Source organism: Pezoporus wallicus, unplaced genomic scaffold, assembly GCF_028554395.1.
Source record: "Pezoporus wallicus isolate ANWC-B61680 ecotype Strahan unplaced genomic scaffold, APGP_CSIRO_Pwel_v1 contig_1876, whole genome shotgun sequence".
Taxonomy (NCBI): Eukaryota; Metazoa; Chordata; class Aves; order Psittaciformes; family Psittacidae; genus Pezoporus; species Pezoporus wallicus.
Window position 1 is genome coordinate 3,535,231 of NW_026638337.1, and position 14,342 is coordinate 3,549,572.

Sequence of the window (14,342 nt, forward strand, 5' to 3'; positions counted from 1 at the left end):
GATCCTGCCCCTCCACCCTGCTCTCATGAGACCTCACTTGGAGTATTGTGTGCAGTTCTGGTGTCCTCAATGTAAAAAGGACATGGAAGTGTTGGAACAAGTCCAGAGGAGGCCACGAGGATGATCAGGGGACTGGAGCACCTCCTGTATGAAGACAGGCTGAGAAAGTTGGGGCTGTTCAGCCTGGAGAGGAGAAGGCTGCGTGGAGACCTCATAGCAGCCTTCCAGTATCTGAAGGGGGCCCATAGGGATGCTGGGGAGGGACTCTTCATTACGGATTGTAGTGACAGGAGAAGGGATAACAGGGGGGTTTAGGCTGGATATAAGGAAGAAGTTATTTACTGTGAGCGTGGTGAGGCACTGGAATGGGTTGACCAGGGAAGTTGTGAATGCTCCATCACTGGCAGTGCTCAAGGCCAGGTTGGACAGAGCCTTGGGTGGCATGGTTTAGTCTGAGGTGTCCCTGCCCATGGTAGGGGGGTTGGAACTAGATGATCTTAAGGTCCTTTCCAACCCTAACTATTCTATGATTCTATAATACTTCCAGTATAAATCTTTGCCAAAAATTTGCATGGAGGAGATAAAGATCTGTAATATAATAGTGTAATTATGACATAGCAAAAATATTTTGAACTTTTATAACAGAAATGCACTCCCAAGTGTACACTGTCTAGTTGCAACAATTTATTTTTTCCAGTTAATGAACTGGGTGTAGGAACTATGAACTCATATGTTGCTGTGTACATAAGCACTTCACGGACAGCTAACAGAAACACCATCCTTACAGTATTCTCAAGACCTGTGCTGGGCTTCCAATATCTCAGAACCCTCAAAGTTTGATTTCAGTGCATTTTTGGGTGATTATACCTTAGGGATAAAGGAAATGGAAAATTATGGATGAGGTAAAGGGAGCGAAAGCCTCATGCAAAAGAAAGCTCCTAACAGGCACGCAAAAATTCTGAACACATAAGTAACTTCAGGTGTTCTCAAAAAAAGCAAAACCTTGACAAAGAGTAATGAGGCGTTTATCTTCCAGAGTAGAAAGAGTAAAAGGCTGTGTATGATGTACTTCATCAGATCTCTTGGGAACAGGGTCTGAAATGACTAAAAGCAGTCAATAGAGTATTTGAGCAATTAATAGGAAACATGAAGAACTGGGGGGCAGGAAGGATGTACCTTAAATACCACCTCTGCCAATCTTAAATGCTTTACTCCAAGCATTTTTTCACAAGCCAAAGGCTTTCCGTCATGGAAAACAAGAGTATTTCTTTTCAGTCAAAGGTAGTAGACAAGCAATATTCTAATGGTTAAAGTAAATACTTCCCTTTCCTTACGAAAGCACTCTAACAACCAGGTCAAACTATTCTGGGCAGCAGAACTTAAGTCTACAATGAAGCTGTTACATTTTTAAAAGTATAACACAGATCATTATTAGTTTAGAAAGCCAGCTAACATGAAGTACCATAATTTTCTAGCCCAGATGTTAGCATACTCAAGAAAACCTAAATGTCAAGTTACTATAATCATGTGGTGCTCTGATCATGCACAGAAATGCAAACCACCTATGCTGAGGGAGAACTAGGTTGAAGAACTGAGGATCAGGCACCCTTTTTATCCTCTAATTGTCCCTAGATTTTCAGGCGAATATCTGATTTTTCTCACCACAAAAGCACAAAGAGAAAAGCAGCAGCGTCACTTCTCACGTTACAGAATTACATAGGATGTTCAGCCCAGAAGTCCCCCTGCCCTTACAGTTCTGTGCCTCTGATCCACCACACTGCTCACACCCACCACGTGCTTCCCTTGTAAGGACCCATGGGACACCATCATCTCTTCATTTTCCCATAACTCTATTAAACAGTCCTTGAAATTAACTTTCACTTAAAGACTCTTCTGTTATTATAAGGGGCTGCTAACTAATCACCTGAAAGTGCTCAGCCCTCAGTATCATGTCTGCAACATTTGGTACCCATGACATGGTGTCCTGGGTTCAGCAGTAGCAGTCATTTTTCTCCATCTTGGTAACTGGTGCAGTGCAGTGTTTTGACTTTCAGCCTGGGAACAGAGCTGATAGCGATGTTTTGGTTTGGCCAAGGACTTTGTGAGCCTCATGCTCTGCCAGGGAGGAGGGGAAGCCAGGAGGAAGCAGAGACAGGACACCTGACCCAAACTGACCAAAGAGCTATTACATACCACAGCACGTCATGCCCAGGATGTAACTGGGAGTTAGCCGGAAGGGCTGGGAGACGGCAGGGTTGGAGGAGGTATCGGTCGGAGCTTGGTTGGGCTGAGGGGGGCAAGTTATCGGTCAGCTGGTGCTGAGGTGTTGTATTCTCTTCCCTTGTTATTTCCTTTATCATTATTATCATTGGTGGTAGCAGCAGTGATTTGTGTCATACCTTAGTTACTAAACTGTTCTTATCTCAACCCGTGGGAGTTGCATTCTTTTCGATTCTCCTCTTTGTCCCTCCAGGAGCAGGGGGAGGGCAAGAAAGGGGGGGAAGTGAGCGAACGAATTACCTGACTGGGTTTAAACCACGACACATGGTAAATTCAGATTTGTTTTTTTCTAAGCAAGGTAAGGAGCTGATAAAAGGCAAGTACCAAAGCACTGACTTATACTGGAGTAATATTTATAATGCTGAATTTAAAATAAATTAAAAAAAAAAAACAAAACAACAACAAAACAAAACAAACCCCAAACGTGTATCTAAAAGCCTGATTTCTTTTAAAATCAAAAGAGAACCGCTATTTTAAAACTTGCTGGCAAAGTAAAAATCCTGTTTGCAGTTCACTTCCTCGCAGAAGTCTAAAAAAGGTGAATGAGGAGAAAGTGAATAATTCTCTCCAGCCTTACTCATGGCAAGGTAATACACTTACTGCAAGATACTAGTGATTTTTTATGGTTTTTTTTGAGGTACCAACTGAAGTTTGGAGGAACTTTTTTCCTCCAGAGTTCAATGTAAACTAATGACTGATATTTCAGGTGTAGAGACTTACACACATGACACAGAAACCTAGCAGTGCCCTCACACACACACACCTCTTCCTGTTCCTCCCCCATGTCCTCATTTGCAATGCAGTCTGTAGCAGAGACTAATTCTTCACTGTGGTAACAGCCATAATGAAGAACAAGACTTCTTTGCATAAATTAGCTTACTTAGACCAAGATGTTAGGTAAAATACTCACAGTTGCTGATACTGTACTTATTTGTTGAGTACAGAATTATTTTACATGTATTTCCTTACTTAATTTCAGTTTTGACTGCCTAACCCCATGAAGAGAGCGGCCTTAACGAGAGCACAAAGCTGTAACTCCCTTTGAGCAGAGGTATCAATGAGAATAGAGCAACTACTTTTAAAATGGTTCACCTGTATCTAAATATGAAAATACTGTCAAAGAGATGGTCTATAATGCCCCATAAGAAAGGTCAACCTAACATTGCTGTGAAAATGTATTACAGCAGGAATGAATATTAAACCGAGATGGGAGGTTCATGCAAACTGCCACAAATGGACAGGAGCTGTATATTTCAAATAAGTCATAAAATCATAGAATGGTTTGGATTGTAAGAGACCTTTAAAGATATCGAGTCCAAACACCCCTGCTATGGGCAGGGACACATTTCACTAGACCAGTTTTCTCAGAGCCCCAGCCAGCCGGGCCTCAACTCTTCCAGTGACAGGGCATCCAAAAGTCAGCTATAAGTAGTTCGAAACACACTGCCTCAAAACTGACTGGTGATCTTGCACCTTCAGACAACAGGCACATACACAAACCCCAAACAGTCCTGCACAATGAGTTTTGGATGTTAAAGACAGAACTGTAACCTAAGGAGCGATGCTGTTGTCCTCTTCCTTCCTAAACCTAGCAGGCACTAGGAACAAAAGGACAACAGTATCTTCTTTCATGTTGCATAAGATTATTTTTCTTTTTCTTTTCTCTTTATGTCTTCTTCTCATTTCTTTTCAAATGAGGTAAATAAGGACAGCACATGGAGCCGACATCATCCTCTAAAATACATAGCTCATATGTCTATTTGTCATCTCATTCCTGAATTAGCTTTTCTAACCAAAAAAAAAAAAAAAAAAGTATCTCATTAGTCCTAATAATTCCTTTGCTTCTGAGAAGAGTGCTTTCTGCCCACAGCAAATGATCTATTATTTCACAGATAACACTGTGTATATTTTGTTTTGGCTCATTAACCTGAGCTGGGCAAGCTGTAAATAGAAAGCTCTGTTCTCATTGATTTATTTTTAGAATTAAAACAATGGAATCGGCAAAGAGGCAAAATGTCTATCATTAGAAATGAATCACTCTATCCAGTACCTGAAAGACAAATGTTCCTGAAAAAGTCTTATGATAACATATTGTGAATAGCCTGAATTTTACTCACAGACTTATTTTTAATACTAAAAGCCAGATGCTGCCTGTTAGAAAAATGCACTTCAGCCAATACTGTCATCATCTTGTATACCCTATAATGACAGCAGAACTTCTACCAGATTATGTCCTTTGATTTTCACGTATCTGTGTGTGCAGATCTGGGCGTGGGAAGGACTTGCAGATTCGCAGTTTGGAAAATCCAAACATGGTTAGATAAAACCTGCTCCTGAAGCTGAGGTTAGGTGAAGCTTCTGTTTTCCTAGACAAATGCCACTGGTTTCCAAGAGAAAACTGTTAATTCCTGATGAAGTTGTTTCAGGGAGGAAAGCGTAAAAATATATCTGTATGCCTAATGTTAATCAACTGTACGTGCTAATCAGGATTGTCTATGAGGCCAGGATCTGATAGAGAACCGTGAATAATGCTATGTTATCAGGGTTGATTATCAGGGCAGAACTCACCCTTTTGAACGAAAACACACCATGCTGACTAGATTTGATCATCTGGCTGTCCCACACATGCCATGTGATGACACTCAAGTGCCTCAGTGTTGATGGGACTAATGCTTAAAATGCAGGAATTTGCAAGGAAACACTAAGAATATGAGAAAGGAAAAGAAAATTGATGTTATCACACTAAAGTCATAAAGAACTTCACAGTAACAAGCAACTTTGGCATGCCAACACACATGGAAATGAGAGAGAATGGGACCCCTTCTGTTCATGGTATTTAAGTGGAAGATTGAATAGGTTTAAGAGATGAGCATCTTGTCTTTGGCACTGAGAAAGATGGATAGGATTTACAAATAATCAGACCTGATAACTCATTTTACCCCTATGACAGGCTATTTTAAGCTAAATACTATGGCCAAAAGGCAGATGTGCAGACAAGCAACTAAAATGCTGCAAGTCCCACCTCTGAAGTCAGGGCAACCACTCTCAGCTCTGAAACATTCACTACAGTGCAAAAAAAAAACAAGCAAAAAAACCAAACATAAAACCCCAAAAAAAACAACCACCACACTGTCTTCAAATACCCTCAAAAAGGCATCAAAATAAGGACAAAATATGTCTATATAGAGAAGAGTATTTCTTAGTTTCTTTGTTCTGAGTTACTTTAAATCCAAGAAGGCAATATCAATATATTTTAAATAATAATTGCAGCAAAATAGTATCTACAGCAGAGGAAATAGTTTTCAAAATACTCTGATTCCTCATGAGTTCAACTGGGTGTAGATCCTACATCCATACTTTTTTGAAGGCTGACTCTGGAGTCTCTCTTGACGTTCAAGCAGCTGGACCTGCCAACTGAATGCACTGAACTGACATGACTGAAGGCAAACATTAGGTTTAATTGCAATGCTGGCTGCAATTAGGTAACTTTCACCAGAGATGTCTGCCTCCTACTGTATTACCCAGCCACTTGCTTTATTTTTATACAATTTTACTTCTTTAAGTCAGTATTATTAGAATAATTCTGCATAATCGCTAAAGCCAAGATATTCAAAGCAATCAGGAAATCTGAATATTTAACATACTGCTCTAGGGAATAAAAGGAGCCCTGTTAAATCAGACTATTCTGAAAATGAGTTCATTAGCACTCATGTGAGTGAATGCAAAGAGCAAGTACTAAATGCAAAATTATTAAATGAAAGCAGGAAGCCCCCTTCAACAACTAAAAAACTGTAAGTGTCCATTTACTGCAGTTTAGATGGTAAGTGTGGAAAGGATGAACTACAGTAGTCTTGCAGAGTAAATGAAGATATTCTGGGTGGTTTAAGTTTTGCTTCTGCAAAGGCACAAGCAATCTGTCTGCAAAGGAAGACTAAATTAGCATGAACAGCTGCTGAGAGAATGTCACATGGTGTCTGGTAAGAAAGCCTGACACTTGTATTCCTGTCATCCAAACAGGATCAAGCCACACAAAATGTCATACTCTAGGCACCTGCACAGGGAACTTGACTCCCCACAGGACCTTGTTTCAGGAGACTCTGGTAGAATTTTGGCCAACACCAAGCAGTTTCAAAAGAAGCAGCGTTCAGAAGGCAGGTTTCGTCTGAGATGCTTCAGATGGTAAACACCTGCAAAATCTCAGAAGATTCTAAGAAGCCAGAAGGTTCTGGAGAAGCACAAACAGCACCTCTGCAGCACCAGGTGTCAACAGCAGTCTTTTGTCCACTAAGAAAAGTGAACTTCCATAACCCCCTCCAACAACCATCAACATCCCCCTAGCCTGCAAGGATTCTTCTGAGAGAAGATTACATATCAAATCCCATTAATTCTTCTGATCTTTCTCCTTAACCACTTTTTATCCCAGACCACAAAAGCCTCATTGCAGGTGTCAGTCCTGGCGTTCCAAGACAGACACACAAACCTTGTTCTTCTGAGGTTCTCAGCTCCCTTAAATCCACAAGACATTGCACATGCTCAGTAATCAGGGGGGGATAGCAATCACAGGCTCGGTACATTGTGTTCTCCTAGCCCCCAGCTGGAAAGTCCATTTGAAAAAATTAACTGAAATACTTCAGCCAGAAGGGTGGGAAAGTGATGAGGAATTACAGGCTGTTCCAAGGAAAAATGTGTCCATGTCTGAGCCACTGAAAATGAACTCCAGCATAGAAACAAAATTAGTTTATAAATGTTTTTATATCAGACGAAGAAATGGGAACTTCTAAATGGGATCTGAATCAGAAACAAACAATAAGCTAATTTAGCTTTCTTATTTAGTTTGGTTGGTTGGTTGTAACATCACCACCATATGGCAATGCCAACACTGGAGAGCATGACATGGCACTCTGGGAACTGCAACTGCATTACATTGAGACTGCTGCACCAGTTAATGCCCACAAATCCTCAACATGAGGTATTTGTGCAAATGCCCTACTGCACTATGAATAACTTGGGTGTGTTACCAGCTACTGTGAACAGTATGTCAATAGTTTCATGTAACAAGATGTCAGAGTAACTAATTCATTTTTGTTACTTTTCAGGAAACAAACATTTGTCCTTTGAAAACATGATATTATTTCTACAGAATGACTAATAAAAGAAATGGGACAGCAGACATTTGGAAGTGTTGCATTTGATATCAAGCCCTAAAAATGTAAAAGGATGGTGTCTGGCTCCTAGCCTGACATAAGCAACGTAATTCAATTTCTTCTTTGTAATCACAATACAGGAATATATGCTATTCCTTCTATGACCATGTCTCCTTTTGTCATTAAATTTCTTTGGTTTTACTTGTGATTATCAGAAAGTCTTTATATTTACTAAGACTGCAATGGCAATTTCAGGAACAGTATTTCCATTTCCTTCACAATAAATTTTTCAGGAGAAAAAAAACATACACAGAATAAATGACCAAAAGTTCCGAAACAAGTTTATCACCACATTTATAAAGGACTCAAAAAGACTTAAATTAGAAGTCCTCTAGCTCAGTTCTTCACTGATCTGCTTTGAAGGTACACAGTCTTTGACAACCTCCCTTGCCACCCAGTACTATCAAACACTTGGAAGGGGTTACACTTGCATGGGCCAAATCCCATATGCACATAGAAATCACACATTGTGTGAAAAGTACCCACTTTGATCCTGCTTAGGTTCCGTATAGTAACAGTCTGCACGCTAATAATCTCTCAACCAAGAAAGGAGCCTTGGTAATCATTGATTTTTCCTGTTCATTTAAAATGAAGCAGTTTTAGTTAACAGATATCACATTAGACTACGAACTCCTCCACCAAGAGTCTCAATGTATTTTTGCAGACTGTCATTTTACTTTTTTTTTTTAATCTCTGCACACTGTGCTTCTTGCCAGAGTCAGCAGCAATCCAGCAGGTTTTATTAACCCATCTGCCCACTGCACTTAAACACAGCCCACCAGCATGTCATGGTTGAAGCATTTACTTAGCTAGTGAACACACCCGTTGCAGAGACAAGGCACTTGGAGCTGGACTCTGAGCAACAGAGCAGGAGAGTTTCAACAGAGAAAACAAGTATTCCCTAACAGGGATGTGCACAGTCATTACTGTTGTCAGCCATGGCAGAGATGTCACCCTGAGAAACCTGCACATCTAGCCATGTGCAAATCACTTTGTTACTCAAATTTTTTATCATCTTTTCTCTAAAAATATAAAAAGGTAGGTAGGTTTTATCCACATAGCAAGCAGAGTATTTTCTGGGGCTTGGGAACTTAATTTAGGACAAAAGATATTTCCTACACAGTTTCCTCCCACTCTTCTTCTCTGACACTGAGTCCAGCATTGGGCAAGACCCCTAACTGGTATTGCCAACTATTGAAATAATTTTCTTTATATTAGAAGAGGGAATCAGATTTTTGAAGTATCTTATAAGAAAAAGAGCTGCAATCAACATCAGCTGCACTTTTCAGATCCCGTTCTTTCATCCAGGTAAGAATTAGCTTGCAACTATGTGCACACTGAAGAACTACAATTCTGTATCTGTTTCTCTGAACTGCAAAATCATGCGAAGAGATAACTCAAGATCACCATCATAACTTCTTACTGCTAACACACACAGGAGCATAGTACAAACCTTGAAGAAGAAGGAATTGATTCCTGGATTACTTTTTAAACAAGCTAGAAACACTGCAGGGAACAAATCCCATGATGTCTTAACCTGAGCACATAACTGATACACAACTCCAGTGTTGACGGTCATCAACCAAGGCCAACTCTGAAAAAGATTCCCATGAATCAGCAAGAATATGGCACACACACTATACACAGATATTTCACTTTAAAATCGACAGCATCACTGTGAGTTTCATCTATCCCCTGTATACTTTTTTGCAACAAGTATTTGCAAATATTTCTGCTCACAGCACTACAAGCTTCAGATATTTTACAGAAACAGGCTGAAAGAATCACACAGATTTTATTCTGTTCAACCTGTGGCACAGAGGCTGATCTGGGCCCCCAGGGAGAATTCATTTAGTTATGCTGCAGAAAGCTTCATTTCCTCGGGCAAATTGGAAGTGTAAGAAAAGTGTCTTCAGGGCAAAGGCTGGATCTCTTGCCCTGGCGGCTGTTGCAGCAGCTTAACCTGAAGCCATTGTGCAATCCTTCAAGCCTATCACATCCCCAAGTACCTACACCTGCACTGCTACCCAGCAACAGCAAAGCTGTGTCATACAAGCACAGAACAAATGTGCTATGAATAAACAGTTCATCCCATGCAGGCAGGAACTAACCATTCTTGTGTACAAGTGCAATATACATGCCCCATAAAGACCGGTAAATCCAGTGTGTCCAAAACCACTGTGGATATGCATTGGGTTTACCAAGTGGGAGGAATGCCATGCAGCTCCCCTCTAAAACTAAAAGAATTTAAACTACCAAATACAGTGGGTGGGCATAAGCATTTAGAAAACAGCATTTTCTTTAATTAAATCCTTTTACTTCGCACATTTGGGATTTACTACTTTTGTCTTCAATGGGTTGAGACTGTTCAGCAACTCATGAGACTGGACCATTCATTGCAGAGTTTTGAGCTATGCAGCAAAACTTCTGTTACATTACTCATCTCTAAGGTACAGATGATTAGAAATACCATTTAAATATATGCCATATACAAAAAGAAAAGATAATTTTCCATGAACCTATAACTGGAGAAACACAATGTAATGTGGAAGAAAAAGGGTCTGAAGCAAGTTTTAAATTACAAATGTGCTATGTTTTCTATGTCTGTCTGCAAATTTCTGAGACCAGAAGTGAACTTAGTCATCATTTTCTTTATGAACACAGAGGGAAAGCCAAATATCGAAGCTTGTAGTTTTGTGTCTAATATTGCAGTAAGGATTACTAAATTGTTCTACAGTAGTTGGTAAGCAGGTATTTATTACTGCTTCAGAGTGAAGCTATAATAATATCTAGGGTAGCACATTAGACACCTTTTATTACCTCCTTGTAAATGCCAGTCACATTCAAACAGTCAAACTTTACCTCCAGTACTCTAATCCCACAAAGCTGGTTTCACAAATTCCTTATTAAAGGACACACTGATGAGGTCCTGGTACATGTTGCAATAAATATGTTGCCTTGTTTAATTCTGGTATCTTACAGGAAAAGCCAGATCATTGAATAATCAGATTTAGCTATCAGCACAGCAGGAGATCTATGATTTAAACCAATTTAAGGACTGCAAATACCATATGCCAGCTGACAAAATCAAGCAACATAATTGACTCAAACGCTGTCCTCTTCTGTTCGGCTGTTGTTTGTTGCAGGACAATCTATGAGGCTACCCTACAAGAACAGCTACAGTTCCTTTTGTCAGAGGCCACTCAGCTGACAGACTCATTAAAATGCTTTCATGCACAATCTTCATGAATAAGCGAAGCTTAGCATTTAACCACTAGAAAGTTTAAGCATGCTTGTGGAGAGAGATGTTCAGGGAGAGGAGTAATGAAAGGAAACTGGTTAATATACAAAAATTTCCAATTCTTTTTGCCAACAGAAACTATGGGAGTTTCTCCACTGCATGCTCACTCCACTCCAATTGCTAAGATAGGGGCTTCAGTCTTCTGTTCACTGCCTCCAGACAGTATCCATAGGGAACTGCAGTCACACTCCAGACTGCATCACAGACATGCCAGGAGCTTTCATTAGTACAACCCCTGGAAGCTTACACATAAATACTGGACAGAATGCAAGCACGGCTGTGACCACCATCACTCCTGAGCTTTTCAGTCTGTGGATTTCATACAGAAGATGGCTGAAATCAGGGATTTCAGTTTAACAATCAGAAATCTTTAAGTTACTCAACAAAAGTTTCACAGGAAACGTATTCCTTAAGCTCCTCTATCCCTCCTGGCAAGTAATTACGGCCTCTCACTGCACAGCTTCTGTTTCAAACTGGCTGACATAGTAACAGGCAAAAAGAAACAGATCTGCTTTCTGCAAACCCAATACTCTGCATTTTTATAGTTACTTCAAGATTCTTTGGGCTGAATGGCACAGTGCAAGTATAAATCATTCACTTTTAAAAGATAACAAAGTTCTCTTGTCTGAATGGAGTCAGATTGAAATCGAGTTTAAAACACGTAGTTCAAGAAAGTCACCTTCCAAAAATATATAGCCCCTGCCCTTCAGCACCCAGTGTTGAAGTGTAAGTACCTCTTACAAATGTTACCCATTTCTATATACAAAACACAGACCAGTACTTCTTTCCAGTTGCATTGGAAAAGTCGCATCAACTGAAGAAAGATCAGAATAAGATCTTGCTTACCTATGAGTTTATATACATCACTATAATAATCTTTTTATCCATAGCATATAATTAAATGAATTTCCTTACACCACAGTAATGAAATATACTTTACAGCATGAATACGAAGAACAAAAGATACCACACTGAATTCATGTTCTGCACATTTTGTTTCTAATATGGTCATTGAGATAGCTTAACCAATATATCCCACCAGCTATCATGGAAAACTATGCAAGCAATAAGGTACATGTAATTTCACCTCCTTGACTATATCAAGGAAATAGTTGCTTAAGTATCCTCTATACTAAAACCATACAATGAGAATGTGACCAATTGGATATTAAACTGCTCAAACTCATTTACTTCCTTGAGTAAGTTGACAGAAATGATCAATACTGTATAGTATACAAATAGAATCGCATGAGTTAAAAAGCAAACAACACACACACTCGCGGGACCCCACCTGAGTACTGCATCCAGTTCTGGGGCCCCCAACATAAGAAGGATGTGGACCTGCTTGAGCAAGTCCAGAGGGCCACGAAGATGATCAGAGGACTGGAGCAACTCTCCTATGGAGACAGGCTGAGAGAGTTGGGCTTGTTCAGCCTGAAGAACAGAAGGCTCGGGGGAGACCTTTGTAACAGTCTTCCAATTCCAGAAATGGGCCTACAAGAAATCTGGAGAGGAGCTTTTTACAAGGGAATGTAGGGATAGGACAAGGGCGAATGGCTTTCAACGGAAAGAGGGTAGATTTAGATCAGATATAATGTAGAAGTTCTCCCTGTGAGGGTGGTGAGACACTGGCACTGGCTGCCCAGAGAAGTTGTGGCTGCCCCATCCCTGGCAGTGTTTAAGGCCAGGCTGGATGGGGCTTTGAACAACCTGGTCTAGTGGAAGGTGTTTCTGCCTATGGCAGAGGGGTTAGAACTGGATGATCTCCAAGGTCCCTTCCAACCCAAACCATTCTAGAATTCTATGATTGGGAGGAACACACTTTTGCTGGATTTCTGTGTAAACCAGCATCTTGTTTCCTGACAGTAAATGGGAAATCTGTATGAGAAAAAACAATATGCAACTGCATAACTAAAAAGATGGCCTATGGTCACATGTGGAGGCTGAAAATAAACCCCATATTTATATACAAGATTTACTGTAACTCACAGTCAACAGTACCCTAAATTGCTCAGCAACATGAACAAGAACTTCAGGCACAGACTGCCACAGCCACCAGCCATGGGTCATGTCACAGTTTCTAGATCTTTGCTCATTCTTGGTGCTCTTACATTTGGCCTGTCTCCAACCAGTCAGACATCTTTTCTGAAGCCTGAAGCCTCATGCAGGGCACATTTCACTTCAGTCCTTACTCGGTATTTTCCAAGACAGATGAGTGCTGCATATAACCACTCTGCCTATACAGCCAATGGCAATGTTTTCCAACAAGATGTCATTCCTAATTAGTGTTCAGCCTGAATCACCTACAACCTCAAAATTCTTTTATTCAGACCTGCTTAGCTAGCAACTAATTTCCATGTGGCATTTGATTATTCTTGCCAACTTCACACTTAGCTTTTACAGTATCAAAAAGAAGAAACCATTGATTTTAAATCTGTTCTCTAACATAGCTTCTATCGCTGATACAATCTGCAAGACAGATCTTAATTAAAAGTTCTTTTTCACAGCATTAATTAATAGCAGATTTGGGGCAGGTTACTACAAAATGAGGAAATTCTCTGCAGCTGAAAACAAGCACGCATAATGATGCACTAAACTTGGTTTTATGTCTCCTTTGTACAAAGCTTCAGCTAGATAATACTTTTACACCCTGTTCATAGGAGCATGAGAACATGTTGAAAGCTTTCCTACAGTCAAAATATATCAAATCTACTTCTCCCATACCCAGCAGGCATGTTGCACTGTCACAGAAGGAAGACAAACTAATTCAAAATTACTTGTCTTTGGCAAGTCTATGTGGATTGTTTCTTATCCCCTTACTTTCTCCCAAATACTCATAAACCGTTTGTTTCAGTATTTTTCCAGAAGTTAACCTGCCTGGGCAGTAGTTGTGTTCCATATTTCCACTTCTCATTCCCTTCAGAAACAGGCACTAAGCTGGTCCTTTTTCAGTCTTCCAGAATTTTGGTTATCTTCTGTTCAGTCACAGATAACATCCGTAATCGTATCAACCATTTTAGTGATTTGTCTAAACTTTCTATCTGCCGTAAGAGCATTTAGGAAAAGACCCCAAGCTTAAGCTTCTGTGTATGCATGCCAGGCTGTGTTCTGACATCTTAGCCCTTTGTGCTTGTCCGCTAACTTAATCCTGATCAATGAAGTATAAATGGTCCTTACAACCTCTTTAGCAACATCTGTCAGCAACTTTCTAGTCTTTCTGCCTAACAGACATGTTCTTTCTTTAGTGATTTCTCTTGCTATGAATATATTTCTAGAATAGTTTCTTGCTGCAGTTTTGCCAACTCTGTCTTATTTTGTACTGAGTCCTTCTAATAATGTCTCTACAAGTGAGTACTTTTCTAAGACATGTTCAAAAGCTGAGCTAGTACCCCTTTTTTGTATGGCTCCTTTAGTTTCAGACTAATGAATAACTTGCAATTAGGCAGTGACAATTATGGCTATCTATTCTTCCCAAAGAAACAGTTTGTACTTGTGCCCTTACAGCATGTCTTTAAGAAACCACTAAATCTTCTGTCCTCAGCCTTTGACAAATTCTT

General features: G+C 40.0%; 2 protein-coding genes across 6 annotated transcripts in view; both read right to left on the bottom strand.

Moving 5' to 3' along the window:
- DCLK1 (doublecortin like kinase 1) overlaps nucleotides 1–14,342 on the bottom strand; it is a 244,478-nt gene that overhangs the window by 180,359 nt on the left and 49,777 nt on the right. The window lies entirely within an intron of this gene.
- Nucleotides 471–14,342, bottom strand: part of SPART (spartin) — a 148,876-nt gene continuing 135,004 nt past the window's right edge. The window contains exon 8 of one of the 3 annotated variants that reach the window (XM_057410446.1): nucleotides 471–515. The gene's annotated coding sequence lies outside the window, so the exon portion shown is untranslated. The remainder of the gene's footprint in view (nucleotides 516–14,342) is intronic. The other 2 variants (XM_057410447.1, XM_057410448.1) reach the window with 2 other exon arrangements.